This window comes from Dipodomys spectabilis, unplaced genomic scaffold, assembly GCF_019054845.1.
Source record: "Dipodomys spectabilis isolate Male_0828 unplaced genomic scaffold, ASM1905484v1 ptg000219l, whole genome shotgun sequence".
Taxonomy (NCBI): domain Eukaryota; kingdom Metazoa; phylum Chordata; class Mammalia; order Rodentia; family Heteromyidae; genus Dipodomys; species Dipodomys spectabilis.
Genome location: NW_024870896.1, coordinates 2096471 through 2102470, shown reverse-complemented (window position 1 = coordinate 2102470; position 6000 = coordinate 2096471). Strand labels below are relative to the sequence as shown.

The 6000-nt window shown below is 50.5% G+C and overlaps 1 protein-coding gene across 2 annotated transcripts in view; it reads left to right on the top strand.

Moving 5' to 3' along the window:
- Positions 1-1177: 1177 nt before the first annotated feature.
- Glce (glucuronic acid epimerase) overlaps positions 1178-6000 on the top strand; it is a 44429-nt gene continuing 39606 nt past the window's right edge. For both annotated transcript variants that reach the window (XM_042697474.1, XM_042697472.1), the window contains exon 1: positions 1178-1202. The gene's annotated coding sequence lies outside the window, so the exon portion shown is untranslated. The remainder of the gene's footprint in view (positions 1203-6000) is intronic.

The following is a 6000-nucleotide window of genomic DNA, read 5'->3' as shown; positions in this document are numbered from 1 at the left end:
GGAGCAAGGCAACAGGGCAGGTTTTGCGTGGGTGGAAGAGCTAGTCTGGCTTTGTTCTGTTGAGAAAGGATGGGGGAGACAGCTTATCAATGGGATAAAGGAGTAAGGAAAAGAAATTGATTAAACAAAATCGGGGCATGGCAGCTATCCAGTGCAGAGGTGCAAGGATTAACCTTGATGGGAGGAAAGGTCACTCCCTGCAGGATGAAAGAAATCTACCCGATAGGCAGAATAAACATGACTGGATTTAAATGTGACGGGACTGGCAGTCATTATAGAGGAAATGCTAGGAAAGTGCGGTTTTCTGGGGTTGCCTCACGATTTCATACACTTAAATATCACAGTCTTCATTCATTCCTTTCACCCTGTGCCCCGACCGTGCCAAACACCCCAAGTCACTGGGGGCCACAAAGATATGACTTCTCATGTCCTTTTGGGATTTACTTTTTACTCTTCAGGAAGGCTGTAAGTGGAAACAAATGCACGAACGAGCCAAGAGTCCTTTGTCAGACCAGATGTCCCAGCCTGGGGTTTGGAAAACACGGGCATCCTAATAATGTCGTCCTGTTTAAACGAAATGGAGAGGCTGAAATGAGGAGGAGGAGAAGGGGATCCGCTTTCGATGAAGGTTTGCACGCGGATAACCTGGCCTGCAAGCCTGGAACTCCATTGTTCATCGCAGGTAGAGGTTTGCACGCGAGTAACCCGAGGACGCATCACCCCCTCCTCCCACCCCCCCTCCCCGTCCCCAACCGGCAAGCAAACACACGCAAGCCACGTCCCTACAGCCACCTTGCGGGGAACCTTGTCGCCTCCCTCCACCCCGTTTCTCGACTGTACTTTAGGCCTCCACTACTTTGGTTCGCAAATTTAGTAATGAAGGGCGGGGCTAGTTGCCTTTTCTCTTTTACAATTGGTCAGAGTGGACCCTGAGTCCCGCCTCCCACGCCGCCGCCGACAGGCTGCGAGGGGTTGTCAGTCAAGGGGCCGAGGCCCCACCCCCTCCCCCGCGGCTGCGATCTCGCGGGAAGAGCGGTGCGCGCGGCGGCGGCTGTCTCCCGGCTGCGCGCGGAGCGGGCGGCTCTCTCCACACCGGCGCCTCCTCGCCGCCCGCCGGAGCTGCGGCGCCCGCAGGCCCGGCTCGTCAGCCGCTCGCATCTCTGGCTCGGGGCGGCGCTCGTCTCGCCCTCCGAGGCGCTCAGGTGGGCAGGTCGGGCGGCGTCCGGGCTGAGGGGCGGCGGCGACGCGGAGCCTCCGGGGCTCCCGCCGGGAGCGACTCCAAGTGGGCGCCGGGATGAGGGCGCGGGGGCTGGCCGGGCCGCGTGCGGCGGGGGTCCCGGAGCTCCCCGGGCTGGCGCGGGCTGGGCGGCGTCCCGACGGCCCGGGGTTCCCCGGAGGGAGTCGGGGTCCTGGAGCCGGGCGGGCGGCCGGGGCGGGGTCGTGGCCGGGGTCTGCCGCTGGCTGCCCGGGGGCGAGGCGGTGACAGTGGTCGGTCCGGGGGGCGCGGGCCGCCTGGGCGCGGAACGGCGGCCGCGCGGGGTGGGCTGTGCCCGGGGGCGGCGGTAACTCAGCGCCGGGTCGGGGTGGGCTGTGCCCGGGCACGGCGGTAACTCAGCGCCGGGTCGGGCGGGTTCTGCCCGGGCTGGGGGCGGCGGTAACTCAGCGCCGTCCCCAGTCTTTTCGGGGCGATCGAGCTCGCTCGCGGGGACCCGGGTGGGTCTCGCGGTGGGCGCGGTCACGCGGGCGCCGGGGCGCTCGGGGGCTCCAGCAGACAGGACCTGGCTTTCGAGGCGCCCCGAGCTGGGGCGCAGAACCGCCCCGGGTTGCTCGGAGGCTTGGATCGGGGGGGTCTCCCCTCGCCGGGTGGGAGCCAGCCTGGCTGGAGGATCGGGGATCGGTCGGTGTTGGAGCCTCGTGGGATTCGGTGCGTTGGTTCCAAGGCTTTCTCTCCTCTGCCCGGGTCCCCGTGAGGGCGCGCTGGTGTTACAGGAGTCCCCCAAGTTGAAGGGGCCGCGCCGTGGGTGGGCAGGGCTCCTCGGTTGGTTGGGGTGTGCGGGCTAGGCCAGGAGCCGCGAGGGTTGGGAATGGGGGGCGCCCTGGGGTTTTGGCTTCTTTCCTAGGTGTCGGGCCTAGCTGACCTGAGCTCTCCACACCGTCCTGAAGTCTTGCCCCAGTGGTAGAGTCCTGTAGTGCCTAGAAGTGTTGTTTTGGCGTCTCTGCCCTTTGAGGAGCAACGGTGGAGAAGTAGCGTCAAGTTTAGCTTAAGAAAAAAGGAGAAAACCGGCAAAGCTGGGTCTCTGAGAAGAGCATCATCTGCAACCTGTTAAGGATGGCTGTTGAAACCCTTTTACCGAGGGTGTTGTGTTGCTTGTGAGTCTGGGATCCTAAGAAACATGTGCAGACTTAGGTGGAATTGAAATCATATCATCTCTTAAGTATGGGTAGGTGGCTTTAAAAAGTGTTTCAGTCAGAAACTCTGTGCATTTGCCTGACAGTTTTGGTGAGGCATGGCAGGCTGCAAGGCCTGTGTTCAGAATTGTTCTGTAAATTTGTAACCTGGGCAGACAGATGGATTTGAGAGACCAAAACAGATTTGAGTAGACCAAGGCAAAGAATTTCGCCTGCCTCATGGTTTTCTTATTGACAGTTAAAAAAAGGGGGAAGGAGAAACATATCTTTTGATATATGAACCAGAAAGATTACAGATAATGTACTGAATTCTCCAATTTTGTAATTATTAAGCAAGGAAATGCAGTGTAGGAATATTTACCTTTGGTGCAGGGCTTAAGTTAATTTTTATTTATTATTGTTCAGATGAAATACATTATTGGCTTTCATAGCCACCAATAAAGATCAGTTGACCAGGGATTTGATTTGGTTAAAACTATAGTTCCCCAAAATTCTTCTAAGGAGATCTCTTTTATTCCTCTGTGTGTGTGTGTGTGTGTGTGTGTGTGTGTGTGTGTGTAATAAGACATGATAGAGTAAGCAGATTTCAGAAGCTTTTTTTTTATTTTTTTAAAGGATTTCCATGGTTTTTAAGCATAGACTGGCCAAATTGATTTCCTGTTAGGTAGGATGACATTGATGGAGTACAGGGATTCCAGCAGTCATGAAACCTGCGTGGGGAGGGAAAGTAAGACAACACATACACAAACAATTTCTGATTCTGCCCTGGAAGACATGGGAACTGGGAAAGGGGAATTGGGAGTCACCTATTATATTTTTTCCTGACCCGAGAAATGATAACATTGACCTCTGTGTGATAACCAGAAGCTGCATGATTGAGCTCTGCCTTCTGCATTGCTAATGAAAGCCAGTTATGATCAGTAGAGTTTGAATGAGGGAACACAAAAAGTCTTCAAGGATCCTCCTTAAGCCTGTCCACATTTGGGGGCTTCTTCAGGAGAGCATTGCTCTGGGCTGCTAGAAAGCTGTTTACTTTTCTGCTTTATACTTGAACCTGGTTCAGTGAGCAGATATCACTTAAGGGCAGAGTCTAAACACTAAAACAGCTTTGAGCACTTTAAGCTTGTGAAATACACAGTATTTATAAAACTTTTTGTCACTGTTGCCAACTCTGCCTTGTTTGTACTGATAGAGAGAAAAGGTGTTTCAAGTATATAAAATGAGTGTGTGTATGTGGGGGGGAGCTGGGAAGGTGGCTCAGTGGTAGAGTGCTTGCCTTGCATGCATGAGGCCCTGGGTTTGCTTCCTCAGCACCACATAAGCAGAAAAATCCAGAAGTGGCACTGTGGTTCAAGTGGTAGAGCGCTAGCCTTGAGCTGAAGAGCTGAGGGATAGCGCCCAGGCCCAGAATTCAGGCCCCACCACCGACAAAAAAATTGGTGAGGGGACAAAGAGGTGTGAGAAGCACAACATTAAAAAAGGATATAGACCTCAGTCAAATATTAAAACATGCTAAAGTTGTTGGGTATATAGTTAAGAAGATAGCTCATCTGAGCATCTTTCAAATGGAATTGCTTCCTGAGTTTGAGAAAGAAAGGTCTTAGAACCCCAGAGGAGAGGAAAATGTACCTTTATGGTGAAGAATAGGTATGATAATAGTGGAAGGGACTTCTGTAGTGTAGGTGTAGGTACTCCTATTCATATGGTGCATAAGACTTGAGAAAGAACTTTCTTTTCTTTCTGGTCAGACATATGTACATCTCATAGGTATGTTTTTCTTGTGAGGCTTATGCACTATAAAGATAGTTTTAGTTTCATTATTACTTTGCAGAAAATGAAGTGCCAGTGTGGCTCTTGAATAACCATGCAGAATTCTAGAATTATCAATGTGATATATTAGATCAGTTTCTAGAAAGGAAGTCATAAGACAGTACTTCCAGTCTTTCCTGAACTACGAACAGGGTGACCTTGGGTGATTCATTAATCTATTGGGGCCCTAAGTTTCCATATATAAACAGAAGAAGCCCCTGCTAGTAACTAGTGTAAACTCCAATTGCAGAGGTCATACTGCAGTTTTTTGTTTTTTAGCATTGCAGTTTGCAGTATTGTATGTGCAATTTATTAGATAACACAGGTACAATGACTAGTTCTCACGGTGCAGCTAGCTCATGCCAGGTAATGTGTATAAATTGATTGTACCTGAAACTTCTTTTTTGGGAGGTGGGGTGGGGTGGTGGTGCAGGTCCTGGGTCTTGCTCTCAGGGTCTAGATGCTGTCCTTGAGCTTTTTTGCTCAAGGCTAACTTTGCCACTTAAACCACAGCTCCACTTCCAGCCTTTTTAGTACTTAATTGGAGAAAATTGTCTCATGGGTTAGCTTTGAACCTCCATCTTCAGCCTCCTGAGTAGTCAGGATTACAGGTGTGAGCCACCAGCACCAGGCTAAAAGCCTCCGCCTCCTCCTTCCTTTTTTTTTTTTTTCCTAGTTCTGGGCTCTGTCTCTGGGCCTCTCTGCCCAAGACTAGTGCTCTACCATTTGAGTCACAGCACCACTTCTGGCCTTTTCTGTTTATGTGGTATTGAGGAATTGAACCCAGGGCTTCATGCATGCTAGGCAAGCACTCTACCACTAAGCCACCTTCTGAGCCCTAGAAGGCTCTTCTTTTTAACGATACATGAATGTTTAATCTCACTGTATGCATTTGTGAAAGTACGTGGTTTTCTTGGATTAATATTTTTTCTTAGTTGATTGTGTTTGGTGGGGTGCTGGTCTCAGGGCTTGAACTCAGGTGCTTGGTGATGTCCCTGAGCTTTTTTGCCCACTACCCGTGCCCTGCTCTCAGCTTTTGGATGGTTAATTGGAGACTAGAGTGTCACAGACCTTTGTGCCTGGGCTGGCTTCAGACTGTGAGCCTCAGGTCTCATCTTCCCGAGTAGCCTATAATCAGGCACAAGTGGAGTAGACAGCTTAAAAAAATTATGATTTCTGACCCTGTTGTTACAAAATATCTACATGGTAATGTTACGTCCATACTTAACTGATTGTAGAATGAGGTCTCTGTGGTTGCCTCCAGACATGACTCCCTTTAGTCCACTCTTTCACACTGCTAAGGTAATTTTTCTAAAATGCAAATCTGGTCATTGCTTCTTACCCGAGCCAGTACTTCTCCTTTACCTACGGGTCTAGCCTTAATGTTAATCATCTCGCTCATCTGTATTTCCCTCACCATAAATGGAGAGATCTCCTAGAACTAATGCAGCAGTTACTGAGTGAGGTGTACTGTTTCCTGACTCAGATCCTGTAGTTAGGCTGTCCCCAAGGCTTGGCTTAGTCTACCTTTTCTTCTCTTTGTCTTGAAGGCTGCTGACACTTTCCCATAATGCAACTTCACACTGGACTTTTTAGGTCTCCTGGGTCCTGTGCTCCCCCATCTTACTGGGTTATCCACTCAGTGCATTTTGTTCATTCTCTGAAGTAATTACCTCCCTGGATTCAAAGGCAGTTTATATTTATTTGCCTTATTACTTTGTGAATCCCTCTTACATGTTTACGCATAGTTTGAACTCTCAGAGCCAAACTTGCTGTCTTTAT